At 36.0% G+C, this 22,734-nt stretch overlaps 1 protein-coding gene across 3 annotated transcripts in view; it reads right to left on the bottom strand.

Moving 5' to 3' along the window:
• Positions 1–22,734, bottom strand: part of shroom1 (shroom family member 1) — a 57,358-nt gene that overhangs the window by 24,588 nt on the left and 10,036 nt on the right. The window contains exon 2 of one of the 3 annotated variants that reach the window (XM_079847131.1): positions 14,022–14,082. The exons of 1 other annotated variant lie outside the window; for it this stretch is intronic. The gene's annotated coding sequence lies outside the window, so the exon portion shown is untranslated. Of the gene's footprint in view, positions 1–12,636; positions 12,720–14,021; positions 14,083–22,734 lie in introns of those variants that run through there. One more of the 3 variants, XM_079847132.1, reaches the window with a different exon arrangement.

Genomic DNA, 22,734 nt, shown 5'->3' with positions numbered 1-22,734 from the left:
ACGCGCGTGAACTCGGCAATCGACTCGTGTTCACTCAGAAGGAATCACTCACATTTTCTGTGCACTTGTAATGACACATCAAGGATGTTAAGAGGCTAAAAGCAGGTTTAGTACTTGCCCCATTGAAGTCAACAGGGTGCAAATTTTAAAAATAGAATAACTCGGTGTAGGCAACACCGATTTTTGTCGTTGTTCTCTGTATTGACAGCACTCCAAATGTACAAAAAAATGAGCTCAATGTTAAAATTGACCGGAGTTCTCCTTTAACATTGATAATAATAATAAATGTTTCTTGAGCATCAAATCATCATATTAGAGTGATTTCTGAAGGATCATGTGACACTGAAGACTGGAGTAATGATGCTGAAAACTCAGCTTTGATCACAGGAATAAATTACATTTGACTATATATTCACATAGAAAACAGTTATTTTAAATTGTAATAATATTTCAGAATATTACTGTTTTTTTGGTATTTTTAATCAAATAAATGCAGCCTTGGTGAGCAGAAGAGACTGCTGTTTAATCTTACTGATCCCAAAATATATTTGTATATACTGTAACTTAACTGAACGTTTGCTGTCTGATAATAGAACGTACTCCCAGTAAGCAATATTAAACATTAGAAATGCTCTCATTTCAGATTTAAAGTGCTTAAAAACACTTCTGATGAGAACATCATGCCCTAATTACATATTGCTGTATAGAAACATGAGGAGGAAATGCTGCATAATGATCTGGGCACAAGTACAGAGAAACACTCGAGTGGAAGGAAGGGCCATGCAAGCTAGTGACGAAACCACAGGAGCCAGAGGAAACAACAGGCTTCAATGTGCAACAACAACCTTCTGATCCCCGTTCGGTTCAGATTCATGCATCTGAGAGCCAGTGAAGAAAGCAAGGCAGTGCATCAGTGCATTCATGTGTCTAGAAGTTACTAGATGTACACGACCAGTCAAAAGGTTTGTTTTTAAAAGAAGTCTCTTATGCTCACCAAGACTGCATTTATGTGATAAAAAAAGTAATATTGTTAAATATGTTCAGCTTCATTACTCCAGTCTTCAGTGTCACATGATCCTTCAGAAATCACTCTAATATGATGATCTGATGATCAAGAAACATTCATTATTATTATCAGTGTTGAAAACAGTTGTGTAAAAACCTGGATTTTTTGATTAATAGAAAGTTAAAAAACAGGATTTATCTGAAATAGAATCTTTTGTAACTTTATAAATGTCTTTACTGTCACTTTTGACCAATTCAATTAATCCTTGATGAATAAAAGTATTGATTTCTTTTATTTATTTCCTCCAAAAAATAAAATAAAATAAAAATGTCTTACTGACCCCAAACTTTTGATCGGTAGTGTTTAATGTTACAAAAGCTTTCTATTTCAGATGAATGCTGTTCTTTTGAACTTTCTATTCATCATAGAATCCTAAATAAAAATGTAAAAAACTGTTTTCAACAATGATAATAATCATAAATGTTTCTTGATCATCAAATCATCATATTAGAGTGATTTCTGAAGGATCATGTGACACTGAAGACTGGAGTAATGATGCTGAAATTCAGCTTTGATCACAGGAATAAATTACATTTTACTATATATTCACATAGAAAACAGCTGTTTTACATTGGAATAATATTTCACAATATTACTTTTTTATATCACACAAATGCAGCCTTGGTGAGCAGAAGAGACTTCTTTTAAAAACATTGAATATCTTACCAATCCCAAACCTTTGACTGGTAGTGTACATCTATTAATGTGTGTCTATAGCGTATGCTACTTTGCTATGCTAACTGCAGGAAGTCAGAAATGTTGGCAAGCTTCTCTTACCGGAGTAAGAGTTTAGAAAGCTCAAGAGACAGAGAGTCTTAAACGGGTTAAACTGCAGTAAATCTCTCCTCGTGAACACAAACGCACACAGGACTGGCCTCAGTTTGTGACGTCCGCTCCGCTAGTGCACAATGGGTTCAGCCTAGGGAATATTTCACCGCTGATAATGGTGTGTGTGAGGAGAGGGAAAAGGCATTGCATTCCTGGCCAGATTCAGAATAAAGAGGGCCTCGCCGGTGCCATTTATTAGAGAGAGAGAGAGAGAGAGATAGAGAGAGAGAGAGAGAGAGAGAGAGACTTTTTTCACCGTTTTGAATGGAGCTACGGCAAGCAGAGAGTGTTGAAGTGCTGGTGATGTACTTGCTCAAACATTTATTTTGGACAATTTTTAACACAAAAAACTTACGGACTGCAGCTTTAATAACTAATGATCTTTGCAACGGAAGTGAATCAATCAAAACTAACTTTAGCTGGACAATAACTTTAGTCTGGAGCTGCTGTAAAGCCTAAACAATCTCTGCTACTGTAATCTCCTATTTTCTCTGTAAAGCTGCTTTGAAACAGTCCATAATGTTAAAAGCGCTGTATAAATGAAGGAGACCTGACTCACCAAGGCTGCATTTTATTTGATTAAAAACACAGTAAAAACAGTGACGTGTAGAGTTACATTCAAGCTATTTTAAGACATGAATACATTTTTTCCAAGTAAAAAACACTTTGGTGATCAGGAATGAGTTTTAAGTGATAAAATGATCGACTACAGGGGGACTTTAAGATAATCTGTCCAACAAATACTTCATGCTGAGATTTGCTCAGAGCAAATTGCTCAGATTTTTCCAGAGTCACGCCTATTGCCTAATCTACTGTATTTCTGTTCATTGTGAGAAAGCCTGTATTGTAATTGCTGAATCTGCCGCTCCCACCTGACAGTTGAACTTCTGAATTCACAAAAGCTTTAGACACACAAAGGTGAGCTATTCTTAACTTTCCTCAGACTCTACGCCTCGTCCATCTGTCATCGGCCTCATAAACAGCTGATGAGATCTATGGGGAAAACACGCTCATACGGGTTACTAGCAATCACTGACATGAGCAACTAATGACCAAAAAGCCTCATTAAAAGAAGTATTTCGGCATAATCTTGCATAAACAGGAAATGATGTCATAAGGAGGACACCTGCAGCTCCTCGTGATGTGCGTCAAGCTCAAGACGTCTTTTAAAACATCTATTTCTCAAACATTATTGCTTCTATGTGAATAAATAAAAGAGCCACAGTAGCCATGTTTCAAAGGTGCACATTTAATTTATGCGCAAAATTGGAACGTCACACAAAACATTTGCGAATGAATCAGCGTTTCCATCCCGTGTGTTCAAGAGAACAAAATCGTCACTTGACGCAAAAAATTGGCACAAAATATCAGTAATAAAAACGGAAGTTGCTCTTTTTCCCTCCATCATAAATGAGTGTGTCTCAGAGCGTCAGACGAAACTCAGTAAACGCTGTCGTGTTCTCTAGCGTTCGGATGCTGGTGTTCGGGAACACACTCGTGTGAGACGCTTCTGGAGGGAGTTAAACCCAATCATTCTGATCACACACTTCGACTCCGGCGTTTCAGAAACACCAAACCAACATTAGAGATGCTGCGACGCCATTGGTCCACTGGTTACTCCAGTTATCCAATCACAGCCTCCACTGAGGCAAATTTATTCTGCAAATGGGTTCCAATGCAGTTTATGCACGTTTTCTTATCGGATGTTTTTTTTTAATCGGATTATTTATCCACCTTAATCGTAAAAAGTAAAAACAAATTTTAATCGGATAAAAAATAAAGTTTGTGCATTTTTAGAAATCCATCCAGCGTTTTTTTTTATGCAATATCTCAAAATGCACATTAAAATAGGTGTATGGAAACCTAGTGAGATGCCCATATCTCTGGAACTGAATCATAAATGGCCATTAAAATGAAGGTATAGCAAAAGAATAAAAAGATTATTCTCAAAAGAAAAGAGATAAATAACCATTTTATTATATTATAGTCATTTCCCAATAACCGGCATTCTTGTCAAATCATGCCAAAAAGTGAGTATTTAGATAGAATACAAGAAAATGCTGAGTTTGGGACAAATACGGACAAACCCAAACATTGGGTTAAAAATGCAATTTAAAAATTAAACCCAACGGCTGGGTTTGCCCATATTTGACCCAAATTTGGGTTGAAACAATTTTTTGAGTATGTATTTAGCCTAAAAATAATTTGCATTCATGTCGAGTAAGTGTCATTTTGACCACAGAATGGATCATAATCTGAGATATGGTGGAAATGAGATGTTGCCTACATGTGATCAGGGGATTTCTGGAGATGAATGTGTGGAATCCCACGAGGAGGAGGAGGATTATGAGGAACTTTACAGCGTGACTTACACGAGACCCAGACCAGCAGGAGATCATCATGCGCTCTCCTCCAGGGTGATGTCAATGCAGCATCTTAATCACCTTAATGGGTCCTTCAAAATCTGAGGCGTTTCAAACTAAATAAATAAATATCTAATATTACATGTGATCAGGCCACATACACTGCCGTTCAAAAGCTCGGGATCGGTGAGTTTTTTTATGTTTTTAAAAGAAGTCTCTTCTTTCAATGTTGAAAACAGTTGTGTACAATTTTTGATTCTTTAATGAATATAAAGTTCAAAAGAAACGCATTTATTTGAAATAGAATCTTTTGTAACATTATAAATGTCTTTATAACTTTTGATCAATCCTTGCTGAATAAAAGTACTGATTTCTTTCATTTCTTTAAAAAAAAAAAAAAATCTTACTGACCCCAAACTTTTGATCGGTTGTGTTTAATGTTACAAAAGCTTTAGATTTCAGATAAATTCTGTTCTTTTGAACTTTCTATTCATCAAAAAATCCTGAAAAGAAATTGTCCACAACTGTTTTCAACATTGATAATAATAATAAACGTTTTTTTGAGCATCAAATCATCATATTAGAATGATTTCTGAAGGATCATGTGACACTGAAGACTGGAGTAATGATCACCGAAATAAAATTACATTTTAAAATATATTCAAATAGAAAACAGTTATTTTAAATTGTAATAATATTTCACAATAATACTGTTTTTGTTGTTGTTTAATCAAATAAATGCAGCCTTGGTGAGCAGAAGAGACTTCTTTTAAAAACATTAAAAATCTTACCAATCCAAAGTTTTGAACGCAGTGTATTTGTCATTAAGCTGTCTGTTATATGAAGTCAACTTGGAATCAAAATTTACTTCAAAAATATCAAAATAACTTAGGTGTAGAGTATGAACTCCTAAGGAGAATGTTTAAGATAACCTGCAGAGAAGTTTAAACACTTTAAGACTACTTTTCTCTTTCTAAAGTCTCTCAGAGCTCTCTGAAATAACCTTCCTTTACAGCGAGATTATATAGCCCTGCCCTGCATTTCTTTGAACATTCTGTTTCAAACACATTTTGGGAGTAAAATGGGTTCAATGATCAAAATTATTTTGTGGTGAAGTGAATACTACAGAAAAAAAACAATGCAATTTACATGAAAAAGTTAGTTCAGGCAAGAATAAAAAAAAAAACTAAGTCAATTCTATATTAGTACTCAATTCAAGCGTGTAGAAATGAAAGCGGAAATATCAACGTTACAAAATTAAGTAGAATTACGCAACTTTTCTGATACTGGTGTTCCCATCAGGCACTGGGCCTTGAGTAATTAATGAGGTTGATTTCTCACTGTTTTCCAGCTGTATTTACACTGTTGTATCATTGCTTTTGTTGTTAGGATTAGTAACGTGCCATTTTGTGACATCTGAGTTCATTTTCTACTCAAAATGACACATTCAAACACAAAAACGATCCATCAAATGTTACCGTCGTTGGATTTGTCTACCAAGTATTGAGGTCTCTGCGTTCCCGTGATGCTTAACTTCTGATATGTCTCACACAATATCTGTATTGATTACTTAAATGTTTCTAAGTAAAGCAAATACTTTAAAAGTGTGTATTGTTTGAGTGAAATGTATTGCAAAGGAAACTTCAACTAAATAGATATTACTGAACCTTTTACTTGCCAAGTTAAAACTACTTATTTTCTTTGTTACTTTCACTTAACTTAGTTAAGTAGAGTTTGTTTAATTCCATATGTGAAATTTACTTAAAAAATATGTGTGAAATTTACTTAAAAAATATTCGTGCAAAACACTTGAAAAATGAAGTAAATTTTACTTGTTGTTTTTTTCAGTGTTGTGAATGTTGTGACTTTTAATTTTATAAGTTCTTCTACAGATCTGTGCCACAATGGCATTTTCGCCCCAGTCTCGTTGGGATTGTAGTCTGGGATGATGTTCAGTGGTTCTGACTTTTAATGCAGTTAAAAAAAAAAGCAAAGGTATAATAAGGAGGATCAATGCAAATTATGAAAATATTTAAAGTAGTGTTTGTTAAAAAGCAATTTAGCAATGCAGAATATTTGCTAAGTCTATGGCAATGCTCCAAAAAGTAATCTTAAGAAGTAATACCCTTTAGAAACGTGTCTAACCAAACAAGGAATGCAGACTTCAATCCAACAAATGCTTGTGCACTTGAAGAATGAGTGAATTTGTAGTCACGAATGAAAATCCAGGGGCCTAATTTATAGACTTACTGCTCTACAAGGTAAAATACAGCAACTTTACCAACACCGAACTGGACAGTTTTTCACTTTTTTCTTTTTGTGAATCTAAGCTGATCAGTCAGTGAACAGGTAACTCAGATACACATTTTCAGTCATTTTACCAACAACAACAACAAAAATTTTTATAATTGTAATAACATATTAATTATGTATGTTTATACAAATGCTCCTCCAACTTTATTCATCGCAAATAATTCTAAAATCAAAAGCGCATGAACGAATGCACACATTCTCTCTGCAGAACTCCAGCAAATACAGCAGGACAAAATACAATACAAAGTGCATGTGCAAAATGATGTGCAGTTGGCAACTTGTATACTCTCTGAGTAAAATATGTCAACACTGTGTTTTATTAAATGTCCCGGCAATAGAATTCGCCACATTTTGGGATAATTTATGTAGAATTAAATTTAAAATTAGGGATGCACTGATATGAAACATTTGGCAGATACCAATAACCGATAATTATTTATATTTGAAAGCCGATAACCGATATATTGGCTGATAAATCTAAATCCAAAATTGTATATAATTTTTGAGAGCCTGATTACAAAAACAAACAAATTACATCTCACCATTAAAATCCATGACCCAAACACACAATTATACTGTTCTCATTATAATTTTATGTAGCCGATATGACGGACTTGCGCTGCACATGTTGCACTGATATGAACCGTATTTTCCTTTTTTGAAGTGATTCCAATCATATTTCAAGCCATTCAAAACCATCATGTTTAACAGTGCGCATCTGAAGTAAATAATACATTATTTATCAGCTTTAATATATTGTCATAATTTTCTTATCGGGCCGATAACGATAACATGAAAAATGAACAAATATCGGCCGATACCGATATGGTGGCTGATATATCATGCATCCCTATTTAAAACTATTCAAACACACAGATCCTCCATAGACTTAAATTAGAAAAGAGAAAAAGCTTGTCGAATAGCAACCATTGCTAAGGAATGGAAGGATTTTGAGGTGTGGCTAAGTGACTAAAAAATATTTTAACAGTTTTATTATTTTGTATCAATGGCTTGGGTCACACCTTACATTATGTGGCCTTAACTTTGTACTTATTGTACAAAGTTGTAACTTGGTAACACTTTATTTTACAGCGTCATTGTAATATATGTTACATGCAGTTACTTTTAACTATACATTATGCATAATTACATGCAACTAACCCTAAAACAAACCAAAACCTAATCCTAACCCTATATTTAGTACATGTAGTTACTTAATATTACTCAGTACTTAAATGTATAATTACAGTGTAACAAAGACACCTTAAAATAATAAAGTGTAACCTAATATGCTGTACATGCTGTTGCAATACTTGCATTTCATTTGTAGTTAAACTGTTAACTTTACCCCAACACCGTAACTAAACCATTACCCCAAAAACCTAACTCTAACCCCTATAAACCCCAAAAACCTAACTCAAACCCCAAAAACCTAACTCTAACCCCTATAAACCCCAAAAACGTAACTCTAACCCCATATAAACCGCAAAAACCTAACTCTAACCCCTATAAACCCCCTCAAAAACCTAACTCTAACCCCTTTAAACCCCCTCAAAAACCTAACTCTAACCCCTATAAACCCCCCAAAACCTAACTCTAACCCCTATAAACCCCCCAAAACCTAACTCTAACCACTTTAACCCCCTCAAAAACCTAACTCTAACCCCTTTAAACCCCCAAAAACCTAACCTAACTCTAACCCCATATAAACTGCAAAAACCTAACTCTAACCCCTATAAACCCCCCAAAACCTAACTCTAACCACTTTAACCCCCCCAAAAACGTAACTCTAACCCCATATAAACCGCAAAAACCTAACTCTAACCCCTTTAAACCCCCCAAAAACCTAACTCTAACCCCTTTAAACCCCCAAAAACCTAACTCTAACCCATTTAAATCCCCCAAAAACCTAACCCCTATAACCCCCCCAAAAGCCTAACTCTAACCCCTTTAAACCCCCAAAGACCTAACTCTAACCCCTTTAAACCCCCCAAAACCTAACTCTAACCCCTATAAACCCCCAAAAGCCTAACTCTAACCCCTATAAACCCCCCAAAACCTAACTCTAACCACTTTAACCCCCTCAAAAACCTAACTCTAACCCCTTTAAACCCCCAAAAACCTAACCTAACTCTAACCCCATATAAACTGCAAAAACCTAACTCTAACCCCTATAAACCCCCCAAAACCTAACTCTAACCCCTATAAACCCCCCAAAACCTAACTCTAACCACTTTAACCCCCCCAAAAACGTAACTCTAACCCCATATAAACCGCAAAAACCTAACTCTAACCCCTTTAAACCCCCCAAAAACCTAACTCTAACCCCTTTAAACCCCCAAAAACCTAACTCTAACCCATTTAAATCCCCCAAAAACCTAACCCCTATAAACCCCCAAAAGCCTAACTCTAACCCCTTTAAACCCCCAAAGACCTAACTCTAACCCCTTTAAACCCCCAAAAACCTAACTCTAATCCCTATAAACCCCCAAAAGCCTAACTCTAACCCCTTTAAACCCCCAAAGACCAAACTCTAACCCATTTAAACCCCCAAAGACCTAACTCTAACCCCCTATAAACCCCCAAAAACCTAACTCTAACCCCATATAACCCCCAAAAACCTAACTCTAACCCATTTAAACCCCCAAAGACCTAACTCTAACCCCCATAACCCCCCAAAAACCTAACTCTAACCCCTATAAACCCTAAAAAAAACTTACTCTAACCCCCTATAAACCCCCTCTAACCCCTATAAACCCTAAAAACCTAACTCTTACCCATATAACCCCCCAAAAACCTAACTCTAATCCCTATAACCCTCCAATAAAACTTACTCTAACCCCCTATAAACCCCCTCTAACCCCTATAAACTCTAAAAAACCTAACTCTAACCCCTATAAACCCAAACCAAACCTCAAACTCAGGGAATTTTACTGAACAATATGTAATTACACAGTAAATCCATAGTGTTGTAGGTATTTCTTGTTAGAAATAAGGCCTCAGGAATGACTGGAATAAACAAACCCATTTATTAGTAGGGAGTATCCAGATAATTTTGTCCATATAGTGTATAAGAACAGTTTCGTATCAGTTTCTGCCTTTATGAATCCAATTTGTCCCTTTCTTTTCTTTTTGCGTAGGTTGAAATGTCAATGTGATTGCACGCAAATCCTAAAAGTCATTCGTCTGGAAGAAACAATGAGGTCAAGGCAAGCAAACAGAACCGAGTAAAGCGAAGTCAAGTCCAAGTGACTGAAAAAAAAGTATATATGTGAGGACAAGAAACAATGTGAGGACAAAAGTCTATCAAGCATTCAAATGCATTTAAAAAAAAAATCTGATTAGAACATAATTATGAACACAATGTTTAGTTCTCCAGAAAGGTGGAGTTGAAATTTCACAGATGCAACAGAAAAGGCAACTGAACTTTAACCAGGGAAATGTTTGTGCCAAATGACGACATTCTTCACACAGCCTCTCTTAGGTAACAGGACAAGGTGAATGAACAAGAGTAACAAAAGACAGTAGCGAGGAAATGCCCCACTTCTGAGATCTGACATTCTTCATGTTTTATTCTGGCCATCCTTCACAGATGAAAAGTAGAGGGGACCTTTGGAAATAATCGTCACCCATGTTATGAATACTTACAGTGGGCTTTCATTACCTAAAAACGCACAATTAGAAGCCATGCGAAAACAAAACCAGGGAAATAGAGAAGGTAAAGGAAGGTATGGTCCTTTGGGGAGGAACACAAAAGGTGTCAGGATAAGAAAAGGGTTATGAACCTTGATGCAATATTTCCTCCAGTGATCGAATGACGTCATAAAGCGTCTTTTCTTCCTGTTCTGGACAGAACAAAACAGGCCTGATTATAGTCACATCAAAGATGACACCTGGTTTCCATTTTCCAGTTTCTACATGCGGTCACGGTTGAAAACCATGTTATTTATACATAGAGCTGGGCGGTGAAGCGGTTCACATCGAATACCGGTGTTTATTTTTGTTATGATATGAATTTTTAATATACCGCAATATCTGCGGTCTTTAGAAAAGTTTTGATGTTATTTTCATTTAATCTTTCTTCATCTTTCCTGATAAAGCAGCGTTTATGAGCGATATTTCTGCCGCTCCTAAAGCAATACAGTGCGTAACACAAATGCAATAGCAAGTCACTCTGTAGGCATCTTACAACAGTTCCCACACGAGCGATTTATAGATTATCATGACAGAATATGCTAATCGATGACTTGAAGATAGTTATCTCCACATCAGCTTCATAAATTCAGTTCAGTTCATTCTACATGTCGTCACTTCTTCTTGAGTCTCTCCATCATTGTCTGACTCCGGTTTAAACATTAAAGACAGAACAGTTTCTGATATTTCAGTGTGTGTCGGTCTGAGGTCACCGGAGCTGCTAACACACACACACACACACACACAAGCTGTTGAAGCTCCGCCCTCTGTGCCGGGAGCAGCAGCTCATTTGCATTTAAAGGGACACACACGAAACAACGCGTTTTTACTGACCCTCTAAAAGGGACAATTTTAACATCAGTGTGGTATTTTAACATGCTATATAAAAATATCTGTGGGGTAGTTTGAGCTAAAACTTCACATACACACTCTGGGGACATCAGAGACTTATTTTACATCTTGTAAAAAGGGGCATTATACCACCCCTTATTAAAATTATATTTTGAATATTTGTTGAATAAAAAAAAAACATTAATTTAGAATATTCACCGAATAAAACAAAAAACAAAAACGTGCATTAGAATTGTTGGTGTGTGTGAGACATGATGATGACGTACGCTAACTGACGCGGTGTGTTTTCGTTAGCCTATCCAGTACAGCGCGGTGCGGCTGCGTTGAGAGTGAGGACTCGGAGTCGGAGAGAATCGTCCCTAAAAAACTCTTAAAACTACATTTTGTGACACAACAACATTATTATTATTTTTTAAATATACGGTGGATTTGCTCGACCGCTATGACAGTATGCATTTACTAGATGAGTAAAATGCCATTTCTTGTTTTCTGGAGGGAAAAATCTAAATGAAGTGAGTTTTTTTCCTAAAACAAGCTAAAATTTCTGCCAATGGGGTTAGAAAAATAATCTTAGCCTAATACAAACGGAGTGATGGTTGCAGTGCTGATCCTGGGGGAATACCGCACGGCTGGAAAAGGCTCTCAGCCAATCAGATTCGAGAAAAAGAAAGAACTGCTGTATACATATTAATATAAATAACGAGCCAATGGCTGTGGGTTGTGTATGATCCACACAGGCTCCGATTTCTTAGTTTCAGACTTTGACTCCACCCAGTGGGATGATTTCCTGTAAGTGTGTCGTTGAGTGTTTGCGTAGTTACTCTTATTGAGTCCTTATCAGTAGCCAGGTGATCACATGGGATGGGAATGTGCAAGATAAGCTTAAGCACATACAGTACGGTGTTATACGCCATGTGTTTCATGTCATGTGTCTTGTTTTTTTGCCTAAAACAAGCTAAAATTTCTGCCAATGGGGTTAGAAAAATAATCTTGTTTTTTGCATTTGAATTAAGATTATTTTTCTAACCCCATTGGCAGAAACTGTAGCTTAATTTGAACCTAATTTAGATTTTTTCCCCCATATTATCTAATGGCATTTTATTAATCTAGTAAATGCATCTTGATTTAAGAATTTTTAGATATTTGGACTGGAAACAAGACAAACATACGGAGTAAGAAAAGCATAATTTGCAGTGTAGTTTGTTACAGTAGGACTCGTAAAGTAATGCGAGGTGGATTGCATTCGCTTGATGGCACAGAAATGTTGTTTACAGTCAATAAGGACAAAGTTTCAGTTTTATTCTCCCTTACATAATGTGTAAGCCTCATAAAGGAACTCGACAAGAAAATACTGCAAGTCACCTAATGGCAATGCCAAATGCTGTATAGGCATTCTCACATAGTTTACAAAGCTAGGCCTGTTTCAAGATCGCTAAAAGATAAAAGACTGCCCGGTGCACTTTTCTACTTTTGCAACTACGTTGGGAAAAAAAGCGCTGAAAAACACACAGGTAACTCTACCTGGGCAGTGGAAATTGCTGAAATCTCACATTACGCTCGCTGAGAGCCAACGCCAGCTAGAGGTGGTGTCAGGTGACTGCCAGCTGTCAATCAAACTCAGCACAGTCACAAGGCTGATGAGTTCACATAAAACTAAATGTGTTTACAATACATATTTGAGATATAGCAAAAAATATCATGGTAACACTTTACAATAAGGTTAAACATTAGTTAACTACATTAGTTAACATGAATTAAGAATCTACAGCATTTATTAATCTTAAATAATATTAATTTCAACATTTACTAATAGGTTATTAAAATCAAAGGTTGTATTTGTTAACATTAGTTAATGCACTGTGAACTAGCATGAATGAACAATGAACAGCTGGGTTTTTATTAACTAACATTAACAAAGATTAATAAATATTGTTACAAATGTTTTGCTCATTGTTAGTTCCTGTTAGTTTTTGACTAATGTTAACTAATGAACCTTATTGTAAAGTGTTACCAATATCAAATCACAATTTTTACACGATCCACGATCTTATCATGATTCTTCTTCATGGTAGTCTTATGACAAACTGCAGTAAAGCCAAACTTTAAAAAAAACAAAAACAAGCTGGCAAAAGAAAAAAGAATGACAGACCATTTTATAATCACTTGATTATTATTTTATCTGTGTTATTAAAAATAAGAACAAAGATGCAAATCACAAATAAGACAAATAATATAAAAAGTGCTTTGATTTTTTTTCCATCTAGGTCTATTTAAGTCAAGTCAAGTATATTTGTATAGCGCTTTTCACAATACAAATTGTATCAAAGCAGCTTCACAGTATTAAATTAAAATAATACAACAAGGTTTGTTTCTAGTGGAATTTATTGATTGATAAAAATAAATTAATATTCCCAAAATATCCCCAACTGAGCAAGCCAAAGGCAACACTAGCATTCAAGTAAGAAATTGGGTTACACTTTATTTTAAGGTGACGTAGTAACGTACTTGTTCACATGTACTGAGTAATATTAATTATGTACTTACTATAGAGTTACGGTTAGGGTTAGTATTTACTGTTATTATTACTATAGTAAGTACATTTAGTAACGTGTCAATACGTCGCCTTAAAATAAAGTGTTACCAGAAATAAAAATAGACTTCACTGTATGAATTACATATACATTGATGCTGCAAAAGTTATTCAGTCGAGAGCAGCGAGTGGTTTTCTCTTTGATTAGCATTAATGACAGGTTTATTAGGGCGCTGTCACTTTAAGAGCGAATGCACAGATCCGTGTTCAACCCTTTTGCTCATTCGAAGGCTTTCGATTATTAGGTTCATTAATGAGACCAGCCCTAAAACGCACAAACAAAAATCATTTGTCATTCACAAACAATGTCACTCGCCTGCTGTCGAGTAGAGGATGATTCTCACAAAACCTGCCACGAATGCTGGATCATATTTGACCTGAAAATCAAAAGAAAGAAATAAGAATCTATATTTTGCATTAAGAAAGAGAAGCTTGTTTTAGGCCTTTTTTTGCATTGTGACATTTTAATTACATGCTTTGGTTTATGTTGTGCTGAATTTAATTTACACAGTGCACATTTTTAAATTACTTTTGAAAACTTTTTGAAAAAAGCGTATTGCTCCTAAAATAGGCTTCATTTGCATTTAGCAAATATATACAGTACTGTGCAAAAGTCTTAGGCATGTTAATATCCCCCCCCCCCCCCCTCAAAAAAAAGGTTGTAAGTCAGTTATTTCTATCTTTTGCTGTAGTGTGTCAGTAGGATATATCAGTTTACATTTCCAAACATTCTTTTTGCCATTAATTGTAATAATCCAGTGAGATTTGTGTCTGCACAAGGAGTCTGACAACAGCCGGTCTGATCTGATCTCACCATCATCGAGTCCGTCTGTGATTACATGAAGAAACAGAAGAAACTGAGACAGACTAAATCCAGAAGAACTGCGGGAACGTCTCCGAGACGCTTGAGGAAACCTTCCTGCAAAGCTCCCTGAGAAACTATGTGCAAGTGTACCTGGACAAAAGCCCTTTTAAACGCAAAGGGTCGTTACACCATATATTGATTTGAATTAGTTAATAGAAGTTAAATCATAAATAAATTCAATTTGTGATTTTATTTTTGAAAGCATTCTCACTTTACAGCATTTTAACACAAGTGCCAGTGCTTTTCACAGTCCTGTAGCTTTGCAGGAAGGTTTCTTCAAGCGTCTCGGAGACGTTCCCGCAGCTCTTCTGGATTTAGTCTGTCTCAGTTTCTTCAGTTTCTTCATGTAATCACAGACGGACTCGATGATGGTGAGATCAGATCAGACCGGCTGTTGTCAGACTCCTTGTGCAGACACAAATCTCACTGGATTATTACAATTAAAGGAGAACTCCAGACAATTTTAACATTGAGCTCATTTTTTTGTACATTTGGAGTGCTGTCAATACAGAGAACAACGACAAAAATCGGTGTTGCCTACACCGTGTTATTCTATTTTTAAAATTTGCACCCTGTTGACTTCAATGGGGCAAGTACTAAACCTGCTTTTAGCCTCTTAACATCCTTGATGTGTCATTACAAGTGCACAGAAAATGAGTGAACACGAGTGAGTCTGACTGCAGTAGATGTGAAAGATATGTATAAAAATGATGTTATTTAAGCCAGCGCTCATACCTGTATTTACATCCTGTTTTCGGTTGAAGTCCAAAGTAGTCGATTGCCGAGTTCACGCACGTGATCATAGGTAACTAAACCTATGCGTGTGAACTCGGCAATCGACTACTTTGGACTTCAACCGAAAACAGGATGTAAATACAGGTATGAGCGCTGGCTTAAATAACATCATTTTTATACATATCTTTCACATCTACTGCAGTCAGACTCACTCGTGTTCACTCATTTTCTGTGCACTTGTAATGACACATCAAGGATGTTAAGAGGCTAAAAGCAGGTTTAAAACTTGCCCCATTGAAGTCAACAGGGTGCAAATTTTAAAAAGAGGATAACACGGTGTAGGCAACACCGATTTCTGTCGTTGTTCTCTGTATTGACAGCACTCCAAATGTACAAAAAAATGAGCTCAATGTTAAAATTGACCGGAGTTCTCCTTTAATTGCAAAAAGAATGTTTGGAAATGTAAACTGATATTTCCTACTGACACACTACAGCAAAATATATAAATATCTGACTTACAACCATTTTTTGGGGGAGGGGGGGGGGGGGGTATTAACATGCCTAAGACTTTTGCACAGTACTGTATATATTTTTTTTTTCTTGTTTTGATTTTGGGTTGAAATATAGTTTCTGGACATTTCTTTAATGAGATAAACCCCAGTGTGTTCTCTCTTTACTCTTGCCAAGTCTTTATCAGGCAGTCAGGTGAAGACATAAGCTTAATGACTGACTGTTCAAACATTCCTTTCTGGATTCCTATTCAGTGACCTTGAGATCACGGTGACCTTCAAAGGTGAAGAAATGTAACAGTGCCGACATTAAGAGACCATGAAAACAGACAGCAAACATTTGCATCTGTTCCTCTCAAATTTGACTTGCAAAGTAAAATCAGCCTGATCAACTGAGAGATCACGCACACGTCCTCTGATGGGTTTGCAGAAGCACATGTGACATGATATATGCTGACGCCACTGAGAAACGCTATCTCTGCTGGATCAAACCAGTGAAGAACATCTCACACTTGTTGACACTGACTGGTCTTACTAGCACATACCTGCACATCTATGCTGGAAAATTACAATTTTCCCATTGCGCTGCAAAAACAAAACAAAAAACAAAATGGTCAAGCCTTCTGAGAATTAGAGATCATAAGATATAAGAATTACTCTATGAAACGGGTCAGTTTTCCAGCTTGATGAGATTTTTAAAGTAATGTTTTTTAAACATTATATCAAACAAATAATGAAATAAATGTTAATAGTTTCCAGATGATATCTTAATTTATTTATTTTTGGTACAATGACAATATAAAATGCATTCATTTTATTTAAAAAATTGTTTTATAATAATCACACTTGCTATTTTTCACACACATTGAAACCGGTCTCTATGTACATAAATAAATAAATGCATAATCTAGCCTATATGCTTGTCCTGTACATTTGTGAATAAAAATGAAAATGACCATATTAAAATATTACAAATTAAAATGACGAGTAATAATAGATTATGACGGATTTTTTAGGACCCTGACCGTCAAAATGACAGAAAATGCGGAGGTTTAACGCAACCTCTGTGTCCCTGGCATCAAATATACTTTAAAAACCCATTTCAACTAATGATATGATTATTTGGGACTTCAGAAAGCCCAATACAGTTGGCTCGGTATTTATTTGTCATAACAGATTTAATTCATAAAATAATTTGAGCGATCTTAGGTTGGATGTGAACTGAAGGAATTAAAAGGAACTGTTGGAGAAATGCAAAGCATAAGTGGAAGAGAGAGAGAGAGTAGATGACAATATGAATGTTAAAGTGCCCCTATTATCCTATTTCAAAAGTTCCTATTTTTGTCTCCAACAACCGGTTTATATGCATCCATGGTAAAAACAAAAAACAAAAAACACTTTCATTTTCTCATAATATATATTGCAGCATCATCACTTTTCTAAAATATTCTGAAAACGGTTATTTCAAAGATTCAGTCTCTATAAACCTCTTCTTTCCGAGAGCCTACTCTGCTCTGATTGGTCAGATGACCCAGCCTGTTGTGATTGGTCTACTCTGCTCTGATTGGTCAGATGACCCAGTCTGTTGTGATTGGTCTACTCTGCTCTGATTGGTCATACATAAACTATCTTTTATATTTTTTTGTCATCAAAATGTCTATATTTGATATCACAGCACACTGAAGTTTGAAGAAAATTGAGTAAGCAGAGGACAGCAAAGCCGGCCTCAAAATGATAGAAAAATCCATATAAAAATCACATCACTTGATTTTTGTTGATTGATGTGCTTAGAAAAATGACCATTTTATTAACACATAGTAAAAGTTGGTTTACAATATTACATATGTAAATGAGGGACAAAAATCAGCACCTGTTCTGTAGAACTCTAAAAAGATCTCAGAAACAAAGACATCCTTACTTACAACTATAGCCAATGGAAAGTTCAGCTTTCAGAGCTGCTCATTCATCCTTTACACAGCGTAGGACGCTTGAAGCTCAACACAAAGACCTTTAAGGTAAAAATGAACTAATATAAGATAATTGCCGCTATTAAAATCTTAATATGGAAGGAATGTGACAAATGTGTTCAGTCCCTGCACTTTTGTTAATTACAGCAGATGACAAAGACCAGCCGTTACAGTGTAAGAGAGAGGGAGAGTTGCGTTGGAACAAAACACAGATTAAACTTCAGCCAGTTGCACTGCCACAGTTTAGCGCTTTGAACTTTGTTACCTGGCACTAACTCAGAGGTGAAGGACTATAGAGAGGGAAAAAAGAAAATCATGGAAAGAGGCATGCAGTGTTGCTGCTCTCCGCTCTGTTACATCTTGGAGTTTGAAATATGCCTGAAATGCAATGTAATTATGGGATAGAAACCACGTCTACTGCATTCTGAATACCTTTTTTATGAGCCAAAATGACAATGGTTTCAAGGAAGACGCATCAGCGACATGAGTGACAGAGAACATTGGTGAGGAGACAAATTGTCTTTATGCAAATGAACAGCGACAATATTCAAGACTCTTTGTACCATTAAAACAGGGCTCGAATTTCGGCGCGGGATTGCGGGTATTAACCTCTCCCGTTTAGGGGTCGAGACATGATAGAATATGCACAATCGGCCCAGCAGTGCATCGTGACTAAAGTTTACCATTTTCACATCTTTTTATGTCTTTATCAGTTTAAACATTCAATCGATTTTAAACGATCCAGTACTCGCGCGCTCTCTGAGATATGGTTTTCTCTGCACACATACATACAGTAAAGCTGCCTCACACACAGCTCGCCTGTAACAAAAGTTATTTTTCACGTATTATATCGCTTTAACAGGAAAAAAACATGCAAAATTGTGTCAAAATTCCAGTCTTGGTTAGTATACTCGTAAACACAGTCAGTTATGTCTTAAATAAGCATAAAACATGTGACAGTGTGACAGACAGTATAATGAAAACAGTAATGGATCCGTGCACTGGCTCTAGTGACAGCAGCCAAATGTGTCTGTCATTAATGTTGTCGTCAAAACAACAAAAGATAGCTTTAATTGTAAGGAATCAGAATGAATAGCCTATGTATTTAATTTAGTCAGAACTAAAAGACTATCAGTGTTATTTTACATTTGATTACTTTATTCATTTTCTGTTGTATTTCTGAATACTAGTGTTAGACCTACACAAACCCCCTTCGTTTCCCAAAACGAAATTCGGGCCTGCATTAAAACATCCTGCAAGTTTCATAAGTCGTCCTCCTCATTATAAACAAAGCATTTATTTAATCAAGCTCCAAAAGCTTTTTGTTATTGCGGGATCTGTGATGTCAGACAGGCAAATATATTTGCATATGCCTGCCTCCAGAGCAAGACATTGACCAATAGTTATACGTCATCATCTCATCATAGACTCCGCCCACTAGCATTCAGTCGCATAACGGCTGACATTTGCCTACACTGGATGTGAGCGTTGCGTCAAAAGCAAATAGAAGTCATTATAATGACTGACGCTGTCTACACTGATACAGTATACAGATGTGTGTTCAGATTATAATGACTGACGCTGATACACTGATACTGTATACAGATGTGTGTTCAGATTATAATGACTGACTCTGATACACTGATACAGTATACAGATGTGTGTTCAGATTATAATGACTGACGCTGATACACTGATACAGTATACAGATGTGTGTTCAGATTATAATGACTGACTCTGATACACTGATACAGTATACAGATGTGTGTTCAGATTATAATGACTGACACTGATACACTGATACAGTATACAGATGTGTGTTCAGATTATAATGACTGACACTGATACACTGATACAGTATACAGATGTGTGTTCAGATTATAATGACTGACACTGATACACTGATACAGTATACAGATGTGTGTTCAGATTATAATGACTGACACTGATACACTGATACAGTATACAGATGTGTGTTCAGATTATAATGACTGACGCTGATACACTGATACAGTATACAGATGTGTGTTCAGATTATAATGACTGACACTGATACACTGATACAGTATACAGATGTGTGTTCAGATTATAATGACTGACGCTGATACACTGATACAGTATACAGATGTGTTCAGATTATAATGACTGACGCTGATACACTGATACAGTATACAGATGTGTGTTCAGATTATAATGACTGACGCTGTCTACACTGATACAGTATACAGATGTGTGTTCAGATTATAATGACTGACGCTGATACACTGATACAGTATACAGATGTGTGTTCAGATTATAATGACTGACTCTGATACACTGATACAGTATACAGATGTGTGTTCAGATTATAATGACTGACGCTGATACACTGATACAGTATACAGATGTGTGTTCAGATTATAATGACTGACTCTGATACACTGATACAGTATACAGATGTGTGTTCAGATTATAATGACTGACACTGATACACTGATACAGTATACAGATGTGTGTTCAGATTATAATGACTGAAGCTGATACACTGATACAGTATACAGATGTGTGTTCAGATTATAATGACTGACGCTGATACACTGATACAGTATACAGATGTGTGTTCAGATTATAATGACTGACGCTGATACACTGATACAGAATACAGATGTGTGTTCAGATTATAATGACTGACGCTGATACACTGATACAGTATACAGATGTGTGTTCAGATTATAATGACTGACGCTGTCTACACTGATACAGTATACAGATGTGTGTTCAGATTATAATGACTGACGCTGTCTACACTGATACAGTATACAGATGTGTGTTCAGATTATAATGACTGACGCTGATACACTGATACAGTATACAGATGTGTGTTCAGATTATAATGACTGACGCTGTCTACACTGATACAGTATACAGATGTGTGTTCAGATTATAATGACTGACGCTGTCTACACTGATACTGTATACAGATCTGTGTTCAGATTATGACTGAAGCTGTCTACACTGATACAGTATACAGATGTGTGTTCAGATTATAATGACTGACGCTGATACACTGATACAGTAACAGATGTGTGTTCAGATTATAATGACTGACGCTGATACACTGATACAGTATACAGATGTGTGTTCAGATTATAATGACTGACGCTGATACACTGATACAGTATACAGATGTGTGTTCAGATTATAATGACTGACGCTGTCTACACTGATACAGTATACAGATGTGTGTTCAGATTATAATGACTGACGCTGATACACTGATACTGTATACAGATGTGTGTTCAGATTATAATGACTGACTCTGATACACTGATACAGTATACAGATGTGTTCAGATTATAATGACTGACGCTGATACACTGATACAGTATACAGATGTGTGTTCAGATTATAATGACTGACTCTGATACACTGATACAGTATACAGATGTGTGTTCAGATTATAATGACTGACACTGATACACTGATACAGTATACAGATGTGTGTTCAGATTATAATGACTGACACTGATACACTGATACAGTATACAGATGTGTGTTCAGATTATAATGACTGACGCTGATACACTGATACAGTATACAGATGTGTGTTCAGATTATAATGACTGACGCTGATACACTGATACAGTATACAGATGTGTGTTCAGATTATAATGACTGACGCTGTCTACACTGATACAGTATACAGATGTGTGTTCAGATTATAATGACTGACGCTGATACACTGATACAGTATACAGATGTGTGTTCAGATTATAATGACTGACTCTGATACACTGATACAGTATACAGATGTGTGTTCAGATTATAATGACTGACGCTGATACACTGATACAGTATACAGATGTGTGTTCAGATTATAATGACTGACTCTGATACACTGATACAGTATACAGATGTGTGTTCAGATTATAATGACTGAAGCTGATACACTGATACAGTATACAGATGTGTGTTCAGATTATAATGACTGACGCTGATACACTGATACAGTATACAGATGTGTGTTCAGATTATAATGACTGACGCTGATACACTGATACAGTATACAGATGTGTGTTCAGATTATAATGACTGACGCTGATACACTGATACAGAATACAGATGTGTGTTCAGATTATAATGACTGACGCTGATACACTGATACAGTATACAGATGTGTGTTCAGATTATAATGACTGACGCTGTCTACACTGATACAGTATACAGATGTGTGTTCAGATTATAATGACTGACTCTGATACACTGATACAGTATACAGATGTGTGTTCAGATTATAATGACTGACGCTGATACACTGATACAGTATACAGATGTGTGTTCAGATTATAATGACTGACGCTGATACACTGATACAGTATACAGATGTGTGTTCAGATTATAATGACTGACACTGATACACTGATACAGTATACAGATGTGTGTTCAGATTATAATGACTGACTCTGATACACTGATACAGTATACAGATGTGTGTTCAGATTATAATGACTGACTCTGATACACTGATACAGTATACAGATGTGTGTTCAGATTATAATGACTGACGCTGATACACTGATACAGTATACAGATGTGTGTTCAGATTATAATGACTGACGCTGATACACTGATACAGTATACAGATGTGTGTTCAGATTATAATGACTGACGCTGATACACTGATACAGTATACAGATGTGTGTTCAGATTATAATGACTGACGCTGATACACTGATACAGTATACAGATGTGTGTTCAGATTATAATGACTGACGCTGATACACTGATACAGTATACAGATGTGTGTTCAGATTATAATGACTGACGCTGTCTACACTGATAGATGTGTGTTCAGATTATAATGACTGACGCTGTCTACACTGATACAGTGTACAGATGTGTGTTCAGATTATAATGACTGACTCTGTCTACACTGATACAGTATACAGATGTGTGTTCAGATTATAATGACTG

The sequence above is a fragment of the Squalius cephalus genome, assembly GCF_949319135.1.
Source record: "Squalius cephalus genome assembly, chromosome: 17".
Lineage (NCBI taxonomy): Eukaryota > Metazoa > Chordata > Actinopteri > Cypriniformes > Leuciscidae > Squalius > Squalius cephalus.
Note: the sequence above shows the minus strand (reverse complement) of the source record. Positions and strands in the feature narration are given on the sequence as shown.